General features: G+C 33.0%; 1 protein-coding gene and 1 non-coding gene across 5 annotated transcripts in view; one reads left to right on the top strand and one right to left on the bottom strand.

The window, feature by feature from the left end:
• Nucleotides 1–166: 166 nt before the first annotated feature.
• On the bottom strand, nt 167–239 carry TRNAR-ACG (transfer RNA arginine (anticodon ACG)). The gene has a single exon. It is a non-coding gene; the product is annotated as a tRNA-Arg (tRNA).
• A 3,433-nt stretch (nt 240–3,672) lies between these two features.
• Nucleotides 3,673–20,290, top strand: part of LOC143256854 (protein unc-93 homolog A-like) — a 28,584-nt gene continuing 11,966 nt past the window's right edge. Inside the window, exons 1-2 of one of the 4 annotated variants that reach the window (XM_076514630.1) lie at nt 3,710–3,829; nt 11,772–11,874. The gene's annotated coding sequence lies outside the window, so the exon portion shown is untranslated. Of the gene's footprint in view, nt 3,830–9,876; nt 10,107–11,771; nt 11,875–20,290 lie in introns of those variants that run through there. The other 3 variants (XM_076514631.1, XM_076514627.1, XM_076514628.1) reach the window with 3 other exon arrangements.

The raw sequence follows: 20,290 nt of genomic DNA, 5'->3' as shown, positions 1-20,290 counted from the left end.
TTATTTAATTAGATACTCAACGTTTCGCTTTACAGTTCCAAATGTTTGTTTTTTACTCTAAGTTTCGGTTTGTGTTTTGGAGAACGTTCCTATAGAAGCTATAAAAGATAATAGAAGATGAAAAATAACTCTAATTAACATTTTGTAAAGAAAAAGAAAAAATATCCGAGCCAGCCAGGATTCGAACCTGGAATCTTCTGATCCGTAGTCAGACGCGTTATCCGTTGCGCCACTGGCCCATAGTAAGTACGGCTGAATCTAAATTATTTATATAAAATTTTCACTACTGTATATTTTATTTTAGTAATATTTATAAGTTAATATACTTCAGACGATTTGTAAAATTCTTTGTTACAGGTTGATCAATGTTCCTTCATTACAATCTCCTTGCAACTTAAACTGTGCTGACATTTTAAAAAAGTTTTCCTATTGGCACTACTATGAGTAAAATGTCATTTCCTGTGTTAAGAAAAAGTGAATAACCAATAACCCAAGCACTACACCGCAAATCTTTTCAAGTTATTGGAACACATTCACTCACAACTAGACTAGTTTTTCATCTCGAACCTTATCTATTAACAGACGTACAAAATTCACCGTGAAGACAATACCAAAAAGAGGATCACTCAGTTCGATTACTAGAATAAATTCTCAAGGGCTTTATTGCAACCAGAAAAAATACGTATATTCTTAGAGGTACAGAAAACTTGACGTAGTTTCGCACAATAGCCTCCGTCTTAAGTAATCAAACTATAAGTTACCAACATCAAATAATATGGCAAAGTAAAATACGTAATAACGTTTCGTCTTCCTTCTCCTTACAAACATGCATCCTATAATGCTCAGTATTAAGCCCTTTACTACTCGTATTTATTGTTAATGGAACTTTACCCAACTTATGCTAATAACCTCACTCTCTGCACAAAGTTGAGAAATAAAGATTAGGTTACACTAGACTACATATTCATGTGGCGCAACACCTGGCGCATCTTATTAAATATGCAGAAAACAAACGAAAATATCCTATAGAAACCAAAGACAGAATTTCAATGGGACACAAGCCACATTCTCTTGGTGTTAAATTCCTAGGAATGAACTTTAATAAGAATTTAACCTTAAACATGCATTTCGTTAAAACCATTACAAAAGTAAAATAATAAACTGATATACAAAACGTACATTAGGCCGTTTTAGAAGAAAGTTTCTACAAATTTAAGCAAAGTCAACGATATTGGCAATCACTATTTGCATACACGCACATATTACATTACTGATTTTTACCCTCTAGAATCTCTACAATTTTAGTGTATAGGCGGGAATTTCGCTATACAAATTTAACAGTATAAGTTGCATGCATTTCTAAATATATATGTAACTGAAATAAACACCAATATTAAAATAAATATGTAGTAGTAAATCAGTCACACTGATTTTTAAAACTCGCATAGTAATAGTCCAATATTCCTCATGGTTGTAGACAAAACCACTAAGAGCCGTTGTCATTATATTCTATAATTGCTGAAAACCTGGGAGTGCGATGGAATGTGATTATAAAATTTTAAACAAAAAGTAAGATACTTATTTTAAAGATTTAAATATAAATGCGTCTGATAAGTACCAAATATTAATAACAATAAATTGTTAACAAAGATTACTTGTGTTATTTTCCTCTTAAATTTAACACATTTCATTTTATGGTAGTTCGAAAACTTAATCTTCAAAGTCTATTACTTCTTGACTGGAAAATGACACGATAGCAAACCACAATTAAAATGAACACCTAAATCTAACTGATAATTTAGTTTGTTTTGTTTCGAACTTCGCGCAAAGCTACACGAGGGCTATCTATGCTAGCCGTCTCTAATTTAGCAGCGTAAGATTAGAGAGAAGGCGGCAAGTCATCACCACCTACCGCTAACTCTTGGGCTACTCTTTATTTGATTATATTTTTATTAGATTTAATGGCTTATAATTTTGTTATGTCCAACATTATTTTCGCCTATTAGTTTTATTTATGTGGCGTTTAGTCGGGTACAGAAGTTGCTTATTCCGTAATGTATTATGTAAATAAATAGGTAATCAAATACAACATTTGTAATATATGTGTTCCTACATATATCTAATAAATAAACTTGTTGTAAAAGCGAAACTGTTCTCTACCAACTGAGAGGAATTAATAAATCCCTAGAGTTAGAGATAAAAAAGACACCTGTCTAATTTTATTTAATAAAGTTCTGAAAAGTGACTGTTTTCATAGTAACGTCGGACTAGCAATATGTGAATTTCCAATAAAGCAGTATCATAAAGTTTAGAAACAATACAATAATTGTGTACTGTAAGGAAATGTCACAGTATCAAAGTGAAGGTTTACAATAATCAAGAATGAATTATTATAGACTAGTCTGGAAATATCATGCGAACTTTAAATATTGTATAAATAGTTATAGAAGGTTTGGTTTGTTTGGAATTTCGCGCAAAGCTACAAGAGGGCTATCTGCGCTAGCCGTTCTTAATTTAGTAGTTTAAGACTAGAGGGACGGCAGCTAGTCATTACCACCCACCGCCAACTCTTGGGCTACTCTTTTACCAACGAGTAGTGGGATTGACCGTAAAACATTATATTGTCCCCACGGCTGAAAGGGCTAACCTGTTTACTTGACCTGAAATTGAAACCCGCGACTCATATTGCGAGTCGAGTGCATTACTACCTGGCCAGTTATAGAAGGACAATTATGTCAGTTGGTGCTGCCACATCTTCATAATATGCAGTACTTTTAAATCGACATAGGACAAAAACCTATCTGACACAGTATTTAAGTAATAATATATCCATTCAATATCAAGTTGATTTTGGATAAATACACAATATTATGTTCAAAATTGAACATAATTGGATAATACAATATCCGAATTCAAAAAAATAAAGCACATCTAATTGAGCAGTGCCTCTCATGTGCCTTTGTACATTACAAAGACATATATTAACGGCTAGAATGAAGGGTTAACTTGCTTTGTCAAATTGTGTAATAAGTTTAACTGCTATTTCGTAGCCAAATCCTTTATTTGCCCCAGTAATTAGTACACTTTGTAATAATTATTTGAATGACATAGGTTTGGAATGATGAAAAGTTAAATAGAAATAAGGTTTTAAATAAACACTGAGATACTTTTACCATTGTATTTGATACAACACCTCGTCCGAGGTCGTTATAGTTTCGATAAATTTCCATCATATGCAATATAAGTTTAACATGTATTAGCGTGAATGGCACCATCTGTTTTAAAGTTTAAGAAATAAATATGAAACTGGAGAAAGACACATGTATTGCCAAAATTTGAGAAATGTTCAAAATTGAAAATGATTAGAATTTATCTCCCGGAAAATGGTTACATTAATGTGTCAAAAGGGAGTATTTGGTAAAATGTATTAGATTTATGGGAATTAAATACATACGTATATAAACATGCATTGGAGAAACTGGTACGAAGTCAACTTGCCTTACAAAAAAGTTTCGGTTAATAATTATTTAATGTTAATGAAAAAATTCTAATTTATATTTTAAGATATGTAACGTATAGTGCAAAATGTATGAGTTGAGCGCCAAAACATGTCAGTGCGCTATATACGTTCCTCTTCCAACTAAGCTAGACAAAAACTCGCTAAGCAACAGGTAGACCTGTTATACCTGTGTCTGTAGAGGTATATCAAATGAGGCCAACAACAGTATAATCTAGGACCGCGTTGATTGGTGCATAAGTCCACAAAATAAGTGGTTGTTGTACTTAACAGCTCACATGAATCGAGACTTTAAAATCTTAGTGATTTCAGGTAAGATTTAGCGTTTGGTATTCTTGAACTTAAACTAATTTTTGCGTAATGTTTACTTCGATTTAGAAAAAAGAAAAGTATTCTGTATGTTAAACAGTTTTAAACTATGCATCATCAACTACCTTATTTCTAGAAAAGAAAAAAGAAAAAAACGAAGATTGATGATTTATAATCTCGAAATTTCATCCGTCCACGTTGTGTAAAAAATCTTTCATATTTACCCGTCTGTGCTATATACAGAGATATTTAAATTTACAATGTATTGATGGTAAGATCATAAGTATCTAGACATATACAGTATATATTTGTATATTATCAAAACAAAATTATTTAGCAATGCAGAGCATAATTACAATTATCTTGTAATTATGACAATGTACAATGCACTGAAGTAGAGTATTTGCATGTTTAAGCAGTAATTACTGCATAAACGCGAGACCAATTTTCTTAACATATATTTAAAAACAAACAAATGCATTATTTCTCACTTCAGAATCTATCGTATTGTGAGCTGTTTAACTAAGGAATTGCTATTTTAACCTAAGTTTTCATAGTAGTCTGTAGTTTTGGCATTTTTATCTGCTAACCCATCCGATTACGCATTATACAGTATTTTCGAAATAAGTTTATTTTGAATTAAATTAACTTACAATTTTACGAAAACGATTTGGCTAAAGTCATCAGTTGTATGCAATGTCTATTACATGATCAGAATTAAGCTGAAAATACATATATAATGCAAAAATATAATAAAAATACAGTTTTGAATACCTTTAAATATCTAGTAATTTACTCATACACATACCGTGGACTTAAAAAATATAATTAGTGCATATTTTGCATATAGATTTTAGTGTGTAAATGTTGTTATGAAATCGCTACCAAAAGAATAACCACACATAGAAAATGAAACATTAAAAGATGTATTATTACACCAGCTGTATAAAAATTTGGCATATTGAGAGTAAAATTAGCACAATTATAGCTATGATAAAACATATAAACATTTATAGCAAGACAGTCAAATTATTAAAATTGGTAATCACATCAGTTAGTATCTTCATAATACTTGGAAAGCACCTATAGAACGACAATTGAAGGCACTTGATAATACGGAAAATACAATTTACTTTATTAAAGGCAAATTCATGTATTTTTTATTGTTTAAATTCGGCTATTTGCGTGTCAGGTCATGAACCTTGACATTTGAAAGGGTGTTTATCCTTGTTCTCAGTTCATTTATTATGTTTAATCAAAGCGATCTATTCGCTTCAGTACTGATAAACCTTTTACTATATTTTCACACTGTGTAACATACATTTGATTTATTTGTTTTAAATCATACGTTTTCAGTTTTGTTTCATTTAAAGTCTATGTTACCAAAACATCATTCTAAGTAGAAGACATACATGGTTTACAAGTTTTGTAATTTAATATGCTGTTTAAATTAGCGATTTAAGTATGTCTTCCGACACATTCCAAACGTGTACCTACGTTCCTGTCCGTCTATCTGTCTTGAATCTAATTCCATAGTTGAATAACTCTATTGCCTACACGTACATCCCCGTCGCGCTAAACATGCTCGCCCTTTCAGCCGTGGGGACATTATAATGTGACGGTCAATCCCACTATTCGTTGGTAAAAGAGTAGCCCAAGAGTTGGCGGTGGGTGGTGATGACTAGCTGCCTTCCTTCTAGTCTTACACTGCTAAATTAGGGATGGCTAGCACAGATAGCCCTCGAGCAGCTTTGTGCGAAATTCAAAAACAAACAAACAAACAAACCTACACGTATAAAATATTCTGTTTATAGCTGGTCTCAGCTGTTTTTGTGACTATGGTGAGCACACAAATTTGGTTCAAGAATACCATAGTAAATATACAAGAGTTGCCAAAATTAAAACCGTTATAATGGGATCACAAGGTACAAGATAAGCATTTATCAAAAGTTTTCTCGAAATGTTTATTTTCCAATGGTTTTTCATCTTATTAGAATCTATTTATTTTTGATCGTGTAAAGATTTTCTAGCAACTAAATATCAGAGGATCTCTACTGAAGATACAACCGTTAAGAGCTTTAATATGATACGGATGTTTAATTAGAATAAACTTAATTAATCAAGTGCTTAACCTAATGTGACATTAAATAACCTGCTGATGGTGGTTTTCAAAACTGTAAGCTGAGAAAAAACTCTGATCAACCTGATAGAGAACGTGCAAGTGCGTATTCCAATCAATATTCAAATTAACAATTATACTATGTCCTGAAATTACGTTTTCCTTTGTGCAAAAAAGTCGTACATGGAAATCCAGGATGGCTCCTGAAGGTTTTTAAACTGTACCTTTATTGAAGTTTAATGTTTCTGGAACTTGACGCTAGAGTTGTTTCAAAGACGTGATTCATTTTGATGACCTAGATATGAATTTCTCAATCTTAACTAAATTCTTGCAACATACGAGGATTACCTTTTGTACTAGACTTCTTCGCCAAATTACAAAACCAGCTCATGCTCCTTTAAAACTTGTATTTAAGTTCCGAAATCACCGTATTCCATCCTTAAGTCACATTTTTAATTTGGTAAAACGTGATTTAATTACTTTTGTTGAAGCCACATACATATACATATATGTTTAGCTATGGTATAACGGCTTATCGGATATCTCGTGAGTTTTTTGTGTTTTTCTGTCAAGTATATATTTTAAGCTCACTGCTCCGTCATTTTTTGACCAATTTGAAATCTAATTACAGTTGTTTGCACTCAAGAGGTCAAACCTTTTCGATTAATATATTTGACTATGCCTAAGGTCTCATACATTGGTTTACTCGTCCTGCCTAAAACAAGTTCAAGCGCTACGTCTATTGAAGATTCCGTCTTGTTTTCGTTGTACGCAATACGTATGTTAAATGAGACCACTTACGCATTTTAAATCGTACATAGAGTATAGTAAATTTCTTCTTAGAAATCAAACAGAGAAGTTAGTGCTGTAACTGATATCGTTCTTGTGTGGGCCTGGCATGACCAGGTGGTTAGGGTGCTCGACTCGTAATCTGAAGGTCGCCGGTTCGAATTTCCGTCGTACCAAACATGCTCGCTCTCTCACCAGTGGGAGGGATATAACGCTACGATCAATCCCACTATTCGTTGGTAAAAGAATAGCCCAATTGGCAGTGGGTTCTGATGACTAGTTGCCTTCCCTCTCGTCTTACACTGCAAAATTAGGGACGTCTAGCGAATATAGCCCTAGTGTAGCTTTGCGTAACATTCTAAACACCAAACCAAACAAACGTTCTTTAGTAGACTACTACACCCCAGTGGCTCAGCGGTATGTCTGCCGACTTAGAACGCTAAAAACCGAGTTTTGATATCGTAGTGTGCAGAGCGCAGATAGTCCATTGTGTAGCTTTGTGCTTAATTCAAAAAACAACAACAAAACAACATAGTAGACTAGCCCGTTGAGATTTTAAAACTTCAATGTAAGATGTTATACAATATTAAATACCTAAACAAATCGCGTCCCCAAATGATACAAGTGGTATTTGTGTGGACTGATATCACTAGAAATTGTGTTTCAATATCCGTGGTGGGCAGAGCACAGATATCCTATTGTGTAGCTTTGTGCTTAACTCAAAACAAACAAATTGCATACAGGTGACGTAATGAAAATAACTATTAATTTCACCCATCTATAATTAGTTTCAAATATATCTTTATAGAATGTTTCTGCTTTTACTTAATCATACTTGGATTGACCGGATGTCGCTAATAGGCAGTGAAGGTCAAATATGACAGCAGGAACATAAGTTCTTGTGAACGCATTTTTGTATGGAGTTCCAGGAAGGCAGGTTATTTAAACGGGTAACACAGAATACTGTTCAAACTGGTTTGGGATAGCGTAGAATAGCCCTTAACTTAAACACGGAAAACGCACTAAAAATAATCAAATTCTTGATCGTGGGGTCATTATGCCCGGATGTTTGGACAGCTCCAATGAGGAAACAAAACGGCGAATATAAGTAACTGTATCAATCTGGAAGAATAGAACGTATCTGTGACTTTTTTTTCCTTTTGCATATCATCACCGAGAAACGTATTTTAGAACAGCTGACCCGATTGTTAAAACAGAGACCACTTACAAAGTACAGTAGAAAGGAGTTGTTGATAAAAACGTAGACCAATATGTGCAGTGGAATTTCGGATGCAGGAGTCATATATTGATAACAATGTCGTTGTAGAACTAACTTAAGAAAATCAGGATGAACAAAAACAGTCAAAATTGTATTGTAGTAGGACTGAACGGAGAATTGTACGATATTTATTGGTGTAAGAAAACTTCCTGACTGAGTAAGAATTAAAGCATTGATACTAATGGTTTTTAGAGGAAAGAAACACTAGAATTATCTATGCTTTATCTCCATTACGGAAAATTGAAGCCAGGATTTTGGCATTGTAAATGTGGAAGCTCAACGCTGACCCACCGAGGAAATTAAGCAAAGTTAGTTTCTTAATGAAACTAGTTACAATTTGTAGTCCACATAAATATTGGTCGAGCTTAGTCTAATAGATTTGGATGGAGTGATGGTATACCTATTATAACTGTCATGAAATATTACATTGTTACATAGAAAAAAATATATAAAAAACGCTGAAATTGCACAAAATTATAACAAATTTTACACAAAACGCACACAAAATGTTATTGGGTTTGGGGAAGGGTATAAAAACACTTCTCTCAAGTGCTTTCTAGCTAATACACTGATATTATTTCTGTTCAATGTTACAAAATCAGACAGTCTCAAGACGCGAAAAAATACTCGTAATAAATCAACGCGTATGAGAAAGTTGTCTAAAATCTGTCTCGCCGTTTTTGGTTATGTAAAAACTGCGTAACAAATTCACCAGTAAAGCAGTTATTATGCCCAATTTTCTTAAGTATAAGACGTTACGAGTAATATTTCCTGGAAAGCAGATAAAGTTGTGAGAGGAAGTGATTTTTCTTTGCATGCGTAAACACGCTGACGTCTAGGATATTAAGAACACATTATTGCATAATATTACCTACGTAGCTTATGGTTCTTTTTACGTTTTGTTTTTGACTCAGCTTAAAAATGTTGTGCTGGAACATCAGTTTGTTTTGTTTTGAATTTCGGGCAAAGCTACACGAGGGCTGTCTGAGTTAGCCGTCCTTAATTTAGTAGTGTAAGACAAGAGAAAAGGCAGCTAGTCGTCACCACTCACCGCCAACTCTTGGGCTACTCTTTTACTAACAAATAATGGGATTAACCGTCACATTATAACGCACCCCTGCCTGAAAGGGCGAGCATGTTTGTTTTGACGAAGATTCGAACCCGCGCCGCTCGGATTACGAGTCAGTGCCTTAACCACCTGGCCATGCCAGGCAGGAACATCACTTCCATATCATTATATTTAAGTATTAAGTTGTATAAACTGTTAGCAACTAAAGACTAATGTGCCGTTAAATACGAAAGATGTCGGTAAAAATATTACTACTGTTAGTGCTTCACTTGTAAAAATAAAAAACACGTAACTGAAATTTCGAAAAGTTTCATTTCTGTGAAAGTGATTTTCCTTTAAAATATAATTTTAATAATAGATGAAAGACACTGGTTTTGTTTTATATCAATATTCCAAGGTTTCGTTTCTCCTCATACGTTTCTCTCTATCAAGTTCTATTTACTGAATATTATTTACGTTTCACTAGAGAATTTTAACGAGATACGAGGGTGCATTCGGTAAAGAAGACATAAACATTGATTAACTTAATAACTATATACTTTCTTCAGCCATAAACTTAAGGTGGTCTTTAATTGATTTATTTATTTAGTTAGTAAAGTATTTACGAAACAAACTAACGTAAGCGACATCACCACCACAATAGATTTATTCTCAGAAATAGTACGTTGAACATGTCCGGTTATTCGAGAACCTGTTTTTCCTGTCTTACATATTTCTGGCCTTCAGTTCTTTGCAATTCACACAAACCTGGGAATTTTATTTAGGTTAAGTTTTATTTGTCATACTTACATCCATACGTCAATCACATGTCACGTTTATTTAAGAAGTATGAAAACTAGCCAATGCTCAATGAAATGTTCAGTGTTTATTTTAATTAAAGAGGTGGTACTAACAAGATATTTGACTGAATATTGCATCATAAACTATCATAACAAGTAATTTGTTTTTTATTTGAGAATTTGGTTGTATTAAGACCTAAGTTTGGACAGAAGTGGACTCTTTTGAGGCACGCACTAAGAATTAGGTAAGTTACAGGATTTGAATTGTTTAACTTAAAGAACTTTTGTATATTTAGTAGAGGAACTACATACATAAACACATATTTATTTTAAAAAATTACGATAAAAAATACAGTATCACTAAACTACATATTTCGTGAAAAACAAAGAAATCATTGTTAGTTTATCAAGTTAATTATCAACTAGCACATATCTTAGAACTGATTTTCAAGTTCATTACTTAACAGCCTCATAACTGGTTCACATTTACCAGCCTTAGAAAGCATTAACATTTCTGTTTTGGTTGTAAATTACAGGAAGTAATCCTTGGGTAATTGTTAATTAAAACCGACAAATCCAATTGGCTCGAAATAGTTTATTTTACAAAAATTACACTTGATTATTTTTTTTTTCAAAGTGGAACACCAGTAGTTTTCACAGACTTACGACGTTAAAAGCAGGATTCGATTACCTGCGGTGAGTACAGTAGATAGTTCTATGTGAATTTCTTCTAAAACAAACATTTCTAAGTATGTGCATTTTTGTTCATAATTCATCTATAATAAGTTATATTTGTTTGTTTAGAATTAACCACAAAACTACACAATGGGCTACACTATGCTCTACTCACTTCGGGTATCGAAAAATACAGCTGTACCACTGGAGCGAAAAAAGTTATGATTGATTTTTAACTTTTAAATAAAGTGCATTAACATTTTATTTAGTCTTACTTCCACATTTACAACACTTTACATTCCTTCTATTGCTCAGCATGACGAGTAGGTTAGATCGCTCCACTTGTAATCTGAGAATTGCGGGTTTGAATCCCCATCACACCAAAAATGCTTGTCTCTCCAGCCGTGGGAGATTTGTATGTTCGATGAATCCATTATTCGATGGTTGGTAATGACTAGCTGCCTTTCCTCTAGTCTTACACTGCTAAATTAGGGACGGATAGTACAGATAGACCTCAGGTAGATTTGCGCAAAACTCAAAACAAACAAATATTTTTTTTTTTTAAGCATAACCCCTAAACGTAGACGTTTGTAGGATACGGTAAAAAAACATTAAAATTTTATTCTACTGAACTATCGCTGGAATATCTCATCTTAGCTGTTTTCTATTTACAGTGATTACTCAATTTCTTGAAAAGTAAAACTTCTAATGTTAGTGTTTATGAAATAAAATACCTTAGTCTAAGCCGTAAGGGTGAACGAACGAACTATGGCAGGTATTTTGTTTTAAGGAAAAGTGTTTCATTTTCCCAGCTGGCGTGGGGTCTTCAGTATCCCCCTTCGCTCCGCTAGTAAAGATATTGAGTCAAGGAATTAATAAGGGTGAATGAAAATATTTTCGAATACCCCAGTTGGGACAGGACGATTCCAGCGCCCCCTCCTTTAAACTGAATACCTGCTGTGGTTTTTGTTATTTTGTTGGTAAGGATATTTGACCTGCTGAGTTTATCTTTCATGCGTCGCATATAAGGAGCTATTCTGGTTGAAAATACCCAAATGTCTCAATGATACCTACCTATAGAAACATTTGTATTATAAACAAATGATATAATGGACGTGAATACTCTCGTGTTTCAAATAATAGAAACATAGGATGTAAAAATTCACATTTCAAATTTAAAGATTGTACATATTGAAATCATAGTATGAAATTGAACTTTGCGTTTTTCATTACAGATAACCGAAAAAAAAAAATCAGCACAGATCCAAATAAGCATCACGCAGGACGGAAAATTTCTCCTAAATTGATGATTGGAATACGAGAAGTTATTTATTGAGTGTATGTCACACATGTATTTAATACTATACGAATTAGATTTATATGCAAGGGAAAAATGAGGTCCTTATATGTATGACTTTGTCCCAGGCAATGCTGCGTCACTCTTATAATGAACCCAATTTCATACATATTGAGCAGCTTACGGTTTTGACTCTCCGGTTTTTAAAAATAAAAAGGTATCATTATTCATAGATTTATATTTGTATCTCTGGGTTATGTTGCCATCAGTTAAAGTACGTAATATATTTATTAGTCTCCGATACGTATACTTCTATTTGTAGAGATAAATTTACCAAATTTACCCTTTTTTCCATATCTAGTTACGTTTATAGGGTAACCAAAAGGTCAAAATCCTTCATCATGTGAGTGGTCCTACTCAAATAATCCAGATCAGATTTGTTTCACATAATTAAGGTGTTACCTTGTTGAAACCTGTTATATACTGCAGTCACGGGAATTCCCGAACAAGAAATTAGTGTTTATTTCTCTACAAGAAAGCAAGAAAGCTTAAACAGGTTGACTAAAGTGGATGTAAGGTTTTTGTTATGATGCTGATAAATACGAATTGGCAAGAACACTACAAAGAAAAACAAGCACGTATTTCATAGGTTCGGTCACCAACGTCCCAGAGTAGATATACAAACACGAATTAGTAGTTCAATTTTAAAATGGTTTTCTAATAAAGAAATAAACTCAAAACTTGTCTTTTACAAGATTAACCATGAGAACGTACTCAAATATGCTTTAAATTTTAATTTACCCTACACTTGATTATTCTATTCAATTTATTCAACAAAATTTGTATACTTAGTCAAAATCAATATGTGTAACGATATTAGCCTAGAGACCGGCACGGCCAGCTGTTTCGGGTGATCAACTGACATTCTGAGGGTCGCGGCTTCAAATCACCGTCACATAAAAAATGTTTACCCTATCAACCGTGGAGACGTTTGAATAGCACGGCCAATCCAACTATTCGTTGTTAAAGGAGTAGCCCAACAGTTGGCGTTGAGTGATGATAAGTAGCTGCATTCCCTCTCGTCTTACACTACTAAATTAGGGACAGTTAGCGCATATAGCCTTCGTATAGCTTTACATGAAATTCTGAATAAACATTTCTAGCCTAGACCACAAAATCGATATTTAACTTATTTATACAGTATTTAAAAGTAAATTATTTTCCTACGAAAGAAAATGTTTCCTAGTAATTTGGTTTTTTGTCGATATTGAGTAACAGGTTACACGTACACAAATATACTACTAAAATCCAGGGAGATTTCAAAATTATACTCAGAAAGTCATTTGCATAACAAGCAAAACATTTTCAAGATTTAATTTCTGACATTTTATAGGACAACTGGATAATGAAGCGTTCATTCTAAGTAAACGTGAAATTTTAAGTCTTTTATGACGAGGCCCGGCATGGCCAGGTGATTAAGGAACTCGACTCGTAATCTGAGGGTTCGGTGCTCGAATCCCAGTCACATCAAACATACTTGCCCTTTCAGCCGTAGGGGCGTTATAATGTAACGGTCAATCCCACTATTCGTTGGTCAAAGAGAAGCCCAAGAGTTGGCGGTGGGTGGTGATGACTAGCTTCCTTCCCTCTAGTCTTACACTGCTAAATTAGGGACGGCTAGCGCAGATAGCCTCCGAGTAGCATTGCGCAAAATTCAAAACAGACAAACAAACCTTCATGACGATTCATATCATTTCTGATTCTGTAGTTTCCTCGCGTTGTAATAAATATCAGTGAAGGTAGGAAGATCCATACGTTCTTCATTCTTATGAAGAATGTAAAGAATTCACTGTAATGTGAAGTATGATATTCCGAAACAAACACGTCTAGTTATGTTGGATTACATGACCTTTCAATACCTAAAGTGTATTTTTATTATCATTATTTATAAATAAATCACAATAGGTCACATCCTTCCTGCCTTTGGCGGTTCAACGGTTAGTTTTAAAGTTTGCAAAATTAAAATTTGGGGTCAATATTTGTAGTTGGGCACAGTGAAGGTAACTGTTTGTTTGTTTTTGAATTTTGCGAAAAGCTGTATGAGGGCTATCTGCGCTAGTCGTTTGTAATTTAGCAGTGTAAGACAAAAGGAAAGGCAATCTTTCATCATCACTCACTGCCAAATCTCTTTTAGTAACGAATAATGGGATTGATAGTCACATTATAACGCCTCAATGGCTGGAAGGGCAAGCAAATTTGGTATGACGGAGATTCGAACCAACGACTCTCAGATTACGAGTTGAGTACTCTACCCACACGGCTATGCCAGGCCAGAGTGAAGATAGTCTGTTGTGTTGCTTAGATATTATCCTTGCGCTTAAACTAAACGAATACAAAAATTATTTATTTGCAATGAACTCTTCACCCATTACTTCTCCTGTTACTCAACAGGAGTCTAAGGAGCTAAGTGGAGTCTTTACGCTACACTTTGTTGAATGTTAAAACAAAGTTCAATCCAGAAACTAATAAAGCGTGTGATTTTGGCCGTATATTTTCAAGACAACTTCGACACAAATTTTTGTTTGCCAACTGATAAAAGTTAAAGTGAAATGCAACATCATCATTTCTCCATATGAGTTAGTACTAAGGTGTTCCCACCAGGAGTATATTCAGTATGTATCAATAAACTCACATTCTCAGCATCATTTATTAAGCAACTGCTAACTTGTTATTCTTTTACTTTCATCTATATTTAGTTTTCAACGGAGATGCGAACGATTTTACGTGCAATTCGGTAAGGAAGATCGAAGCATCACGATAGTCAACAGTAGGATAAGCAGTCATAAACATTTTGAACGCAGATACAAGCACAATATTGTACTCGGTTAATTGAACAATCTTTATCAAGGTGGTTTCAAACGGTTCTTGAATAACTCTGCGTGTCATTAGAAACTTCCATGCTTTTTGTGCTTTGAGCTCGTGGTGCACTGACTGATTTCAGTCAACTTACCACTTCAAATCACCTTTCGCACCCCCAACATTAAAAGAGTGCTGAAAATGCTTTTCTAGCCAATAAACATGTCCAAAAATATCAGTTCATATTAAGAAAAACCGAATTTGATAGCGTCTTTTGTCCAAAAAATGTCTTCTACTAGTTCGTGAAGTGTTAGCTGAAAATGATTTAATTTACTTTTGCTAAAATTCAAAAAAACATTTCATAGTTTATGTTTTTCTCTTTTACAATTTAAAAGGTTTAAAACGACTACTATTTTTAAACAAACACGTAAAATGTTATTACGTAACTCATATTGAAAGCTAAGGCATACTTCATGACATTTTTTCTTTTTGCTAAAATTGTATTACAAGTGTAAGTGCTGATGCAAGGGATTGCTTCATAGCTGCAGAATTAGATATCGTTACATAGACGTGTTTTGTTTCCTCGTTTGAATTTTTGTCATCTCATTAGACAAAAAAATGCAGCTTACGTTAAACGTGCACTGAATAAAATGTTTTGATTAAATAATTTTAGTTATTTCATTCTTTATGTATTTGTTTGTTTTGAATTTCGCGAATAGTTACACGAGGGTTATCTGCGCTAGCCGTCCCTAATTTAGCAGTGTAAGACTAGAGAGAAGGCAGCTAGTCATCACCACCCACCGCCATCTTTTGGGCTACTCTTTTACCATCGAATAGTGGGATTAACCGTCGCATATAACGCTTTCACAGCTGAAAGGGCGAGCATGTTTGGTGTGACAGAATTCCAATCCGCAACCTTCAGACTGGCAAATGAGCGCCCTAACCCTCTGAACCATTTGTTTGTTTGGAATGTAGCACAAAGCTACACAATGGACTATCTGTGCTTTGCCCATCATAGGTATCAAAACCCGGTTTTTAGCGGTGTGAGTCCGCAGACACTGCTGTGCCATTGGTAAGCGCCTTATCTGTATATTGATGCAGACGAAAAGCTTGAAAGCTATGATAAATGCCAAGCTAATATGAAAATGTGTTTCCTCTATGTGTATGTGTTCTGGTGATTTAGCTGTAAGCTCAAGAACTTAAAAGGCTAGCTTTAGAGGTTCGATCCATGCATGTGAGTTTTCCACTGAAATGAATAAGTCTTTGTGAAAAAATTCAGATACAAAGAAAAATGAATAAAAAACAACGTAGATTGCCATTTCGGTCATCTCTCGTGATTAAAACCTTTTACAAGGTAGTTAATATGTATCTTAAAAACATTTGTAGCTTCTAATAAACGAGAGTGAATAATCTTATACATATACATTTTTTTAAATACCTAATTTCTTTAAAAAGGTTTAAATAATTACAATTGATTGTTTCAATTTGAATTAAATTAATTATCTTTATATAAAGGATTCAATTTAACATATAGAATCGTCTAGTTAGTAACTGAGAAGGATTGGTAAATAACCTGAGAGTTTTATGCAAGAATTATAATTATAATAAAACTACTCTTTTTCGTCCGAGTGTTGATATTATAAGATTGTTTGTACTATAATTCCAAACACAAAACAGCTCACTTGTCATCTCCAGTAACTTTGTTTACATGTATATACACACAAACATACTTTCACACACACACACACACACACACACATAGATAGAGTGCTCAGTATTACTCTTTACTGATATAAAATATATTTTTTTCTAAAGATTAAAAATGGTGTCTTCCAAAAAATACATTAAACCATTTAAAAAAGCTTAATAACTTACTGAAGCTGTACACATTATAAATTTCAAGCTAATTTAGTATACCATTAGTTATCATATTACTTAGTTTCTACAAATAGTTTTTAAACTATATAATTTTTAGTTTTGTATTGAATATTTTCATTACGACTTAAATAAATATTATGTAGCAGCATATCCTTATTTCCTGCTGATAAAATGAGTTTTATAAACCTTAAAGTATCACTGTTGAAGTAATATGCATACAGGGGTTAAAACATCTTCAACATTTGTCATTCACGGATTATTAAAAAAATTATATATTTTACTTAATAAATCCACGTGACATTAATTAGTTAGATCATAGAGCATTGAGCAGGGGCGGCTTCCGAAATACTCATTAGGGGGCTTAGCATATAGAAACTGTAGCTGAAATGCATCTTTTGCCCTTAATACGCTCTAACAACCCAGAGAAACCTCATTTTTGTTTTCGTAGCGGTTGTTATCCGCAACGTCACTATCACGAATGATCAATGATATAAATAAATTTATCATGAGTTGATTCTTTATTTTGTAGCTTCTTTTGTGATTTTTGAGAAAGAACTTTATCAAAAAAACCTGCTAAGTTATGACAATTAAGAAATTATATTAAAACATTTATTTTACAAGTGATTTGTAAAATTCGTCCCATGCAGTTTTTGATTAAACGCTTATTTTACATCATTTATGAGCTTTAAAGCATTGACAGGATGGATTGCAGGATGTCGCAATAGATCACTGAGTATTTTACTGATACTCAGATTATTTTCAAATACAAACAAACTAATAATAAAATTAACCTCAACATTTATATAAATAATACGCTTGCGTTTGTGCGTCTAGAACTTTTCTCGCATTTGATTAAAGAAATATGCTTTAAGTAGCTTTGCGCGCAATTCAATAACAATAGGATCAACTGTACAAAAACTGAGGTTATTTTAATACAAAGTGGCTGCGATCTGCAAAACATTTGCAGTAGTTTTCATGCATTTTGCTTGAAATTTCCTTATTTTATCTTCATGCACAATATTCAATCCTATCGCTATGGGGCATTCATTTGAACCAGTGCTGCATTCAACATACCAGTGACCCACGAAAGTCGTTGTTTAGATGTGTTTTTAATATATTTATTTTAAAACAAAAAACTAAATATCGCATAATATGAAAAATTGAATTATAATCTACAGTTTGATACCAATTCATTAAATAGTAGTTGAATAACATTTTGAATACGAGTCAATAAACTAATGGCATGGTTTTTGGCTCGTGCCTCATAGCGATAAAACTGAATATTGTGCATGAAGATAGAATAAGGAAATTTCAATCCTATCGCTATGAGGCACGAGCCAAAAGTCATGTCATCGGTTTATTGACTCGTATTCAAAATTTTATGAATTGGTATCAAGCTGTAGATTATAATTCAATTTTTCATATTATGCGATATTTAGTTTTTTAGTTTTAAAATAAATATTTTAAAAACGCATATAAACAACGATTTTTGTGTGTCACTGGTATGCTGAATGTTTGTGATGTTCAAGTACAAAGTCTATAGTTTTGTACGAATTAGGAACGTAATAATTCAAAAATCTCCTATCTTTTTTATATAAAGAGATAGGCATCACTAATGTACTGAATCGAACACAGTGGCGCCCCCCGCTTACCTTCTTGAGAAAGGTAGCTTATATGTACTTAATTTTATATATAGCATGTAAATAACCAATCGAAAGCTCAGAATGTCCGACAAGTGGTGTTTACAGAAATGTTCAGATATGACGGTGTAGTTACTTAGTTGCTGGTAAGTAGAGTCATTAGTCTGTTCGAAGTTTCATTTTTCTTTTCACCCACATACAGTTCCGTCACTAAACTTGATAACATTTATGGTATCGAGTATTTCGTTTTAAATCCTCCACACGCAAAATCTTTTAAGGCTTAGTAACCTATGACAAACGCCAATGGAGTACAAAGGTCGTAACCTGAAGAAATACTTGCTTGTCTTAATTCTTTATTTTCTGTTCTATGTTTGAAGAAAAATAAGTTTAAAGTGTTATTTCTAAATAGCAAAACTGTATATATACATTTATATATATAATGTATTATAACTGAAATATAATTGTATTTTACAAAATGTTTACTCAAACATAGCCAAGACAGATCACTTTGTAAAGACTAAAAATTAGTCTTATATTCTTGAATATGGTATTATGAGTACACATGCGCCACGTCAGTTTAACTTATATCTTAGCCAGAAATGATTGAAAGGTTAAAGTGATAAAAATATATAAATGTATGATATTATCATATTTAACTTTTAAGCTAAATAATTTAGATTGAACGTTTGTGTTTTTGAGTTATAATATGTAGTTTTTCTTGAAAGAAAAATATACTTTAATACTTTACATTTACTTCCTACTTTTTATGGTGATTACGAGGTTGTTCAAATATTTCGAACACCTACAGAGATTTCGATTTGATAATGAGAATAATAGAAAAAATAGAAAGTTTTTCTTAAAAACACTTGATAATTATCTGAAGGTTATAAAAAATTTTATGTGAGAAATTTGAAAATTTTCTCATTTATAAAAGTATTTTAATATTTAAAATGAAAATTAATCTGCATGTTGCCTAGTCAACATTCTGTAGGGAAAAATATGAGAAAATCGTTAAATAAGGTAGCTTAACACTTAATTTAAAAACCTGATAGTTTGCGTACGAAGGCCTTATAATGTTGATTAATAAGTTGCAAATGTTTGTAATCTTATGCCTCCATTATAAGAAAAAAAACGACATAGTATAATTACCTTTATGGATACCTTCGTAGTCACGAGCTGGGCCGATTACACCCAACCCATAACGAAAAAGTCCATTAAAATACAAAAGATATAAAACTTTCAGTTTTAATTGAAATATTTACTAATGTTTTTCCTTCACACCGAAAGTACGGAATTTTTTTTGAAAGAAAAACATACTGAACTTTCATGGATTTATCTCAAAGTTGGTACACTGATATAAGTTTACAACCTACCCTTAGATGTCAGATTTAGACTAACTATAAGACACATGCAAAAATGTTTCAACAAAAACTGCTTAAATGTGGCCAATGAGCATATAATTTGATCACGCTGCACACATAATTCAGATGTCTTTCTTGTTGGTAACTAGTGATGGCGTTAGAATATTTATAAATTACTAGGGAAAGAGAGAGAGAAAAGGAAAGAAAAGGTGTGTGCAATTAGGCAAAACCAAATTTTTATACCATCTTTGAAGGACTACTGAATCGGTGTTACAATATCTGGATGCCTTAAGAAGTAGTGAGTAAGAAGTATTGAGAAAAAATATTGTGGCTTTCCTAAACCACCACAGATATCCATTACAGTTCACTAGGAATTTTTACTGGTTTTATAAATGCTATGGTAATGAAGTTATGTTAACCACGTTTTCTTATCCTCCATCCTACATATAGTACGTAAATATTTGCCGCATTCATTTTACGAAATTACATTCCAAAAAACACAGACAACAATAAATTATTCCTTTAACATTTCCGGGCGTTCCGAACTTTAGCCAAAATTTTGAGTCGTGATAAATTATTAGACTTTCACATTTTATGAATTCTAAAGAACACAGAACATCTTAAGACACCTTTACAATGGTTGCATACATAATAACAACTCTGTGTAATAAATTTCAGAGATCTTGTGTTTTGTCCTTTAAAAAACATGTCCTGAAGTACGA

The sequence above is a fragment of the Tachypleus tridentatus genome, chromosome 7 (genome assembly GCF_004210375.1).
Source record: "Tachypleus tridentatus isolate NWPU-2018 chromosome 7, ASM421037v1, whole genome shotgun sequence".
Classification (NCBI taxonomy): domain Eukaryota; kingdom Metazoa; phylum Arthropoda; class Merostomata; order Xiphosura; family Limulidae; genus Tachypleus; species Tachypleus tridentatus.
This window is presented reverse-complemented; position numbering and strand designations above follow the sequence as displayed.